Source organism: Schistocerca cancellata, chromosome 9 (assembly GCF_023864275.1).
Source record: "Schistocerca cancellata isolate TAMUIC-IGC-003103 chromosome 9, iqSchCanc2.1, whole genome shotgun sequence".
NCBI lineage: Eukaryota > Metazoa > Arthropoda > Insecta > Orthoptera > Acrididae > Schistocerca > Schistocerca cancellata.
In genome coordinates, this window is record NC_064634.1 from 6549103 (window position 1) to 6558915 (window position 9813).

The window sequence follows — 9813 nt, forward strand, 5'->3', positions numbered from 1 at the left end:
GTGCCATCAATGCGAACAAGAGGTGACCGAGACGTGTAACCAATGGCACCCCATACTAACACGTCGGGTGATACACCAGTATGGCGATGACGAATACACGCTTCCAACGTGCGTTCAACGCGATGTCGCCAAACACGGATGCGACCATCATGATGCTGTTCACAGAACCTGGATTCATCCGAAAAAATGACGTTTTGCCATTCGTGCACCCAGGTTTGTCGTGGAGTACACCACTGCAGGCGCTCCTGTCTGTGGTACAGCGTCAAGGGTAACCGCAGCCACGGTCTCCGAGCTGATAGTCCATGCTGCTGCAAACGTCATCGAACTGTTCGTGCAGATGGTTGTTGTCTTGGAAACGTCCCCATCTGTTGACTCAGGGATCGAGACGTGGCTGCACGATCCGTTACAGCCATGCGGATAAGATGCCTGTCACCTCGACTGCTAGTGGAGGCCGTTGGGATTCAGCTCGGCGTTTCGTATTACCCTCCTGAACCCACCGATTCCATATTCTGCTAACAGTCATTGGATCTCGACCAACGCGAGCAGCAATGTCGAGATACGATAAACCGCAATCGCGATAGGCTACAATCCGACCTTTATCAAAGTCGGAAACGTGACGGTACGCATTTCTTCTCCTTACACGAGGCATCACAACAACGTTTCACCAGGCAACCCCTGTCAACTGCTGTTTGTGTATGAGAAATCGGTTGCAAACTTTCGTCATGTCAGCACGTTGTAGGTGTCGCCACCGGCGCCAACCTTGTGTGAATGCCCTGAAAAGCTAATCATTTGCATATGACAGCATATTCTTCCTGTCGGTTAAATTTCGCGTCTGTAGCACGTCATCTTCGTGGTGTAGCAATTTTAATGGCCAGTAGTGTACAATCGATCTCCCCAGTGACTTGTAAGCAATCTCCTTCGTAGACTAATTGCACTTCCCCAGTGTTCTACCAATAAACCCACGATTGAACCTATGTGACCACTCCATTTCATATCCCTGCGAAGTAAGAGTTGGCCGATTCCAACAGTGACTCACTGACAGTACTAGCCATACGATATTTTTTTTTAATTTTTGTTTTGTGATGCGCACAATTTTACATTTCTGAACATTTAAAGGAAGTTGCCAAACTCTGCACCACTTTGAAATGTTATCAAAATCTGTCTGGATATTTATGGAGATTCTTCCAGATAGTAATTCATCATAGATAACTGCATAACCTCCGAAAAGTTTGATTTTACTATTAATATTGTATGCAAAGTCATTAACATACAACATTAATAGCGAAAGTCCGACACACTTCCCTGGGGCACACCCGAAGTTACTTCTATATGTGACGACGACTCTCCATGCAAGATAACATGCTGTGTCGTCCTATCGAAAAGGCCTCAATCCAGCCACAAATTTCACTTCGTCTCCCATATAATCATACCCTGACAATAAGTCTAGGTGTGGTGCTGAGTCAAATGCTTTTCGGAAATCAAGAAATACTGCATCTACCTGACTGCCTTAATCCATGGATTTCAGAACGCCACGTGAGAAAAGTACGAGTTGGGTTTCACATGATGTCGTTCTGTTCGAGACAGATCATTATGTTTGAGCTCAGAATACGTTTATAAGATTCTGCAACAAATCGATGTTAAGGATACTGGGCACTAGTTTCGTGGATCACTGCTACTACCCTTCTTGTAGACGCGTGTGAACTGTGCTTTCTTTCACGAGCCGCGCACTGTTTTTTGTTTTTTGTTCGAGCGATTTACAGTGGAATATAGTTAGAAGAGGTGCTAAGTCAGCCGCAAATTCGGTGTCGAGTCTGACAGAGATTCTATCGGTGCCTGGAGCTTGGTTCAATTTTAACGATTTCACCTGTTTCTCGACACCACTGACACTAGTACTTATTTCATTCATCTTTTCAGTGCTACGAGGATTAAATTGGTGCAATTCTCCTGAGTTTGCCTTTGTAACTGAACATTTGAAAACGGAGATATGTATTTTTGCTTTTGTTTTGCTCCCTTCAATAACAATCCCTGGCTCATTCGCTAGGCACTCGACGCTAAGTTTGGTGCCATTAAGAGCCTTGACATATCACTCGAATTTCTTTGCTTTTTGTGAAATATCATTTTACAATATTCTGCTACCGAAGTCACTAAAGGCTTCAAGCATTGCTGTCTAGACAGCCAAATGCGTTTCATTCAGCATCTATCTATAGCCCTACACTTTGTTTTACACCTATTATGCAATAACCTCTGTTCCTTCAGAAGTTTCTTTACAGTGACTGTATACTATGGACGTTCCCTCCCATTATGAACTTTTCTATGGGTTACGTATCTATCCCACGCATGGTCAACTATTCTTTTAAACTTGAACCATAGTTTCTCTACATGCTCCTGCCCTGTGCTGAAAGTTTCAAGTTCCTATCTGAGATACGACACTACCGATTTTTTTAATCTAGTTTACTCAACATATACAGGGTGAGTCACCTAACGTTACCGCTGGATATATTTCGGAAACCGCATCAAATACTGACGAACCGATTCCACAGACCGAACGTGAGGAGAGGGGCTAGTGTAATTGTTTAATACAAACCATACAAAAATGCACGGAAGTATGTTTTTTAACACAAACCTACGTTTTTTAAAATGGAACCCCGTTAGTTTTGTTAGCACATCTGAACATATAAACAAATACGTAATCAGTGCTGTTTGTTGCATTGTAAAACGCTAATTACATCCGGAGATATTGTAACCTAAAGTTGACGCTTGAAACCTCCGACGTTCAGTTGCGTGTTGTAACAAACACGGGCCACGGTCGGCGAGCAGCATCTGCAGGGACATGTTTACGATGACGACCGTATTTACGAGTGTGGCTGTAGTGCACTGTTGTGGTTTGGTCTAGCTGTCGCAGTGTCCGCATGTAGCGCTTGCTGCTATTGTTATTCTGCATTCGTCTCCGCACGCAGACCAACTGCAGTACACCGTGTTACCAGACGTCTGTCATAGTGTAGTGTTGTAGGAACTGTGACCATGGTGTATTCGAACTCTGAAAAGGCGGAGATGACACTCATCTATGGCGAGTGTCGACGAAATGCAGCTGAAGCCTGCAGGGTGTATGCAGAACGGTACCCGGACAGAGAGCATCCAACGTGCCGCACATTGCAAAACATCTACCGCCAACTGTATGCAACAGGTATGGTCGTAGCACGCAAACGGGTCCGTAACAGGCCCGTCACAGGAGAAGCGGGTGCAGTTGGTGTGTTAGCTGCTGTTGCCATGAACCCACACATGAGTACACGGGACACTGCGAGAGCCGGTGGACTGAGTCAAAGTAGTGTCATGCGCATACTGCATCGTCACCGCTTTCACCCGTTTCACGTGTCGCTACATCAGCAATTACATGGTGATGACTTTAATCATCGAGTGCAATTCTGTCAATGGGCATTAACAGAGAATGCCTTGCAGTTCTACCTGTTTACCGATGAAGCGGGTTTCACAAACCACGCGGCAGTGAATCTACGGAACATGCATTACTGGTCCGTGGACAATCCTCGCTGGCTCAGACAGGTAGAGCGATAGCGACCGTGGACTGTAAATGTATGGTGCGGAATCATTGGCGACCATCTCATTGGTCCTCACTTCATTGCAGGGGCCCAAACAGCTGCAACATACATCGCGTCTCTACAGAATGATCAGCCAACGTTGCTCGAAAATGTCCCACTGGAAACGCGTCGGCGTATGTGGTATCAGCATGATGGTGCACCTGCACATTCCGCAATTAACACTAGGCTGACCCTTGACAGGATGTTCGACGGGCGTTTCATAGGACGTGGAGGACGCATGAATTGGCCAGCCCTTTCTCCTGATCTTACACCTCTGGACTTCTTGCTGTGGGGTACGTTAAAGGAGAATGCGTACCGTGATGTGCCTACAACCCCAGAGGATATGAAACAACGTATTGTGGCAGCCTGCGGCGACATTACACCAGATGTACTGCGGCGTGTACGATATTCATTACGCCAGAGATTGCAATTGTGTGCAGCAAATGATGGCCACCACATTGAACATCTATTGGCCTGACATGTCGGGACACACTCTATTCCACTCCGTAATTGAAAACGGAAACCACGTGTGTACGTGTACCTCCCCCCTCATGGTAATGTACATGTGCGTCAGTGAAAAAGACCAATAAAAAGGTGTTAGCAAGTGGACGTAATGTGCTGTTCCAGTCTCTTCTGTACCTAAGGTCCATCACCGTTCCCTTTGGATCCCTACGTAATTCGGTGCTCTCCGATACACACGATCGAACAGCGGAGGAGTGGTACTCAAGCGTCAACTTTAGGTTACAATATCTCCGGGTGTAATTAACGTTTTACAATGCAACAAACGGCACTGATTACGTATTTGTTTATATGTTCAGATGTGCTAACAAAACTAACGGGGTTCCATTTATAAAAAAAACGTAGATTTGTGTTAAAAAACATACTTCCGTGCATTTTTGTATGGTTTGTATTAAACAATTACACTAGCCCCTCTCCTCACGTTCGGTCTGTGGAATCGATTCGTCAGTGTTTGATGTGGTTTACGAAATATATCCAGTGGTAATGTTAGGTGACTCACCATGTATATCGTTCTGCGTGTTTCAGTTGTCCTTTGTTCTTTGGTTATCATTTTTGGTACAACCGCGTCATGGTCACTGGCACCAGTTTCGATGTGGAACTCCTTAAAGAAGTCAGGTCCATTTGTTGCATTAGACCCAATATATTTACATCGTGGGTGGGGTTCCTAACTATCTGTTCTAGATAGTTTTCAAAAAGGCATTTAGTTCAAAAAATGGTTCAAATGGCTCTGAGCACTATGGGACTAAACATCTGAGGCATTTAGTAATAGAAGGCATTTAGTAATGTTTCACAGGATGTCTTATTACGCCAACCATTAACAAAAGTGTAATTCTCCGAGTTAACTGTTGGAGGACTAAAGTCTCCGCACATGATTACACTAGGGCTGGGAAACTTAACGTACAAGTGAACTGAGGTTATTTCTAAAGTTTTCGGTTACGCCAGGAGATGTTTCTGTTGGACGATAGAAGGATCCAATTACCATTTTATGCCTACACCTGATTCTGAGTCTTGCCCAAACAACTTCAGATGCAGCTTAAATTTCTATGTCGGTCGATTTGAGTTTTTTTTCTACTGTGACAAATATACCAACTCCATGTACCATTTCCTATCCTTTGGATATACACTTAAATTTTCCCGAAAAATCTCACTGCTATCAATGTCAGCCTTCAACCAACATTCTGTACCTAGTATTATGTGACCTTCACGGTTTCTCATGAGCACTTCAAACTCTGGCACTTTGTGCATCCATATCTACATCTACGTGATTACTGGATTGGATTGTGTGGAGGAAGAGACCAGACAGCGTGGTCATCAGTCTCATCGGATTAGGGAAGGACGGGGAAGGAAGTCGGCCGTGCCCTTTCAAAGGAACCATCCCGGCATTTGCCTGGAGCGATTTAGGGCACTCACGTAAACCTAAATCAGGATGGCCGGACGCGGGGTTGAACCGTCGTCCTCCCGAATGCGAGTCCAGTGTGCTAACCACTGCGCCATCTCGCTCGGTACGTGATTACTGTGCTATTCAAAATAAAGTGCCTGGCAGAGGGTTTAATGAACCACCTTCATGCTGTCTCTCTACCGTTCCACTCTCGTACGTCACGCGGGAAAAACGAGCACTTAAATTTTTCCGTGCGAGCCCTGATTTTTCTTATTTTACCGTGATGATCATTTCTCACTATGTAGGTGGGTGCCAACAGAATGTTTTCGCAATCGGAGGAGAAAACTGGTGACTGAAATTTCATGAGAAGTTCCCGTCGCAACGAAAAACGCCTTTGTTTTAATGATTGCCACTCCAATTTACGTATCATGTCTGTGACACTATCTCCCCTATTTCGCGATAATACAAAACGAGCTGCATGTCATCCGTCAGTCCCACCTGATGCGGATCCCGCATCGCACAGCAGTACTCCAGAATAGGATGGACAAGCGTGGTGTAAGCAGTCTCTTTGGTAGACCTGTTGCACCTTCTAAGTGTTCTGACAATGAATTGCAGTCTTTGGTTTGCTCTGCCCACAATATTATCTATGTGATCGTTCCAATTTAGGTTATTTGTAATTGTAATCCCTAAGTATTTAGTTGAATTTACAGCCCTCAGATTTGTGTGACTTATCGTGTAATCGAAATGTAGCTGATTTCTTTTAGTACTGATGTGAATAACTTCGCACTTTTCTTCATTCGGGGCCAATTCCCACTTTTCGCACCATACAGATATCTTATCTAAATCATTTTGCAAGTCGTTTTGATCATCTGATGACTTTACAACACGGTAAATGACAGCATCATCTGCAAACAATCTAAGACGGCTACTCAGATTGTCTCCTATATCGTTAATATAGATGAGGAACAATAGAGGACCTATAACACTTCCTTGGGGAACGCCAGATATTACTTTTGTTTTACTCTTTGACTTTCCGTCTATTACTACGAACTGTGACCTTTCCGACAGGAAATCACGAATCCAGTCGCACAACTCAGGCGATACTCCGTAGGCACGCAGTTTGGTTAGAAGACGCTTGTGAGGAACGGTGTCGAAAGCCTTCTGGAAATCTAAAAATATGTAATCATCTTGTTGCGATTAGTTCAGCAATTTACTATTGGGATTTCAAGACTCTCACGTGTGGGAGGCATATCTTTCGATCTTAAGACTGACGCTTCCTGGTTTCTTACAGCTATCGTTATCTGTGTTGGGTGGCGAGTAACCTGCTCTAGAAAACCCTTGTGTGCACCCCACATACAGTCAGCTACCTGAGTAGCAGCCTCTGATATGTAGTGCGCACTTGACCCATTTAGGGGGAGCCTACAGTTCTCAACCAAGTCCAGGAAGTTACAGCCTAGCTTGTCACAGAACCTACGAAGTCTCTGGCTCAGTCCTTCCACTCGACTCAGAACCAAAGGGTCACGATCAGTACTGGGGCCAAGGCTGCAAATTGTGAGCTTCGCTGAAACTCCGTGGGCCAGGCTGTTGTTCCCAATCTTCTCTGCCAGTCGCTGGGATGACCCAGGTATGGAATCGGAGCGCAGACGACAGGCATTGTTTGTTCCAATGTACACCAAAATCTGCCGTTGATTGCTCCATGTTCCCTCGATGACTGCCGGAATAGCCTCTTCAACATATTAAATGATGCTCCCAGGCATAGACATTGAGTGCAGCTGGTGTCCTTTCCTGTCCGTTCCTGCCATTTCCCTAAGAGGTACCATCATTTGCCCTACGTTTGAACTGCCGACCCCTGCGCTTTTGCGCTCGCCTCCTCTTGACAACGGACCTAACGGATTTCTAGAAAACAGGAGAAGGGAGTCCCACTGCCTCGGTTTCACTTCCAGTGTAAGACAGCACCCCAATGAGCGCGTCGCCGGAAAGGGGTGAATACCAGAGCTGGGAATTTGTTTGGACGGCTGATGCTCACATTGCCTTTGTGCAAGAGACAACGCTCCTGGAAATGGCAGAGTGTCAGTCAGGATGACCAAGCTGCAATTCCTTGAGATTCGACAATAGCTCGTATGAAATATTGATGCATTTGCGTTCTCAGATAAATGGGGCACATCCAGTGACACAATATCTCAATGTCTTTAAAACTACAGAAGTTAATATTTCACAATGAATGAACATTTTCATAGTGACCTTCTGAATTAACAACTGCTGACCGCTTCATGCGATCTCAACAAACGTTATCTCAGAGGACAGCATTGCACTGTAGTTATCATTCCCGAAATGTACGTCTTTGTATCTATTTTATTTATTGGTTTACTACGCCTCTGACACCTTTCTCCCTATGCAAATTTTTGTCATAACATAGTGTTCTCCACATTTACACAGCAAATGAACACACATTAATACCTCATACTGTCGTGGTGTGTTGGGGCTTATGGGCGCTCAACATCGAGGTCATCAGCGCCCTGACACACATTAAAAGGAACGAATGTGGACAGACCGAAGAAAACTAAAGCGCACACTCAAAGAAAGCAGGAAAAGAAGGAAAATGCTACATAAGAAAGTAAAACCTAAGGAAAGGGGAAACATAGCAACAAGAATGTCACAGGAAATTGTTATTGGCTGGCCACTTACATAAAATATGGGCGAGCTTGTCACACAGTGAGCAAATTAAAATCCTCTCCCTAAAATCTTTATAAAAACATTTGACAGGGCACAGAACTTTAAAACTTTAACCACAATCGACCGAGTGTTGCCTAAAAGAGATGGCAGGTCCGCTGGCAAGTCAGCCGCGGCCCGCTGGTCAGAAAATAAAACGCAATCCAATAAAACGTGGCGCACAGTGACCTGGACGCCGCAAGCACCACGCATTGGAGGGTCCTCTCGCCGGAGCAGGAAGCCGTGCGTCATAGGGCTGTGGCCTATCCGAAGCCGAGTGGGGAGAACCTCGTCCCGTCGATGGGGCTGAAAGGAAGTACACCACACACGCGTTGTGGGCTTGACTATACGGAGCTTATTGTCAGTCACTTCCAGCCACTCATCCTCCCACCGACGCATGACCCGCGAGCTCAACAGCGAGGTGAGTGCGTGCAAGGGGATAGCACACTGAGATACTTGTGGGGCGAGACGCGCCTCCTTGGCTGCGAGATCTGCCCTTTCATTCCCAGCAATGCCGACATGCCCCGGAACCCAGCAGAAAGCTACAACCTTCTCCAGTCGCTGTAGTCGGAGGAGGGCATCCTGGATGGTCTGGACAATTTTGTCTGCCGCATACAAACGTTGCAATGAGTGAATGGCACTGAGTGAATCGGAACAGACAAGAAATTTAGGAGAGGAAGAGTGTCTCATCTGCTCCAGTGCCCGCAAGATCGCAAACAATTCTGCATCAAAGACAGTAAAAGTCTGAGGCAGTCGGACCTTGAGGACACGATATGGAAAAACAACTGAGCAACCAACAGAATCCCCTTGTTTCGACCCATCCGTAAAAACAGCTACATAGTCGTGGTGCTCAGATAAAATGGCAGAAAATGCTGCAGTAAAAACGGTGGCAGGAGTGCTATCTCTCTTGTACTTTTGTAGATTTTTTATGAAGCTTTACTATTTTGACTTTATTTAAATGTTGATTGCAAGTGGTATTATTTAAAAGCGGTCGATCGGCTGTGCTAAGTGACAAAACTATTGTAGAGAGTGCCAGGAGACGCTTCTGTCAGGCAGGCATAAATGGCTGTTTTACTCTGTGTTCATCTGACGTGAGCGCACTTCCGCAATAGTACTGACTTATTTACTTATGAAACAAACTATTGCTCGCATTTTTGTAAATGATCTGAGTGTAACAGAATGTATATGACATTTCTTTACTTAAATATTGTTGTGATTTATTAGTTTAGTCTGGGAATTGCCCAGCCTGAATCACATCATGACTGTAGAGCTTGAGAATGACGTATGTTTGGTGGGGATGGCCTTCAGCCAGTGAGAGACGGGCAGTGGCGGAACACCGCTGGAGTCCAGTGGAGATGGAGACCTCTCGAATGAAGGGCTGAAGGGAGCGATGTTGGACACTTTTATGCGACTTCTAGAAGGATCTAGAACTGCCTGGGACAACGGGTGTCTGAGTCTGGGCGGAGAACGGCCGCTACCGTACTTTAACTTCTGAAGGGACTCTATATTTCGAAAAGTCTGCATATGCTCCAGAGTAGGACTCTATTTCCACTTAATTTACGGAATTGAAAATAGATAGCGTATGAGTTACTATTCTTTGTATCACGCGAGTGA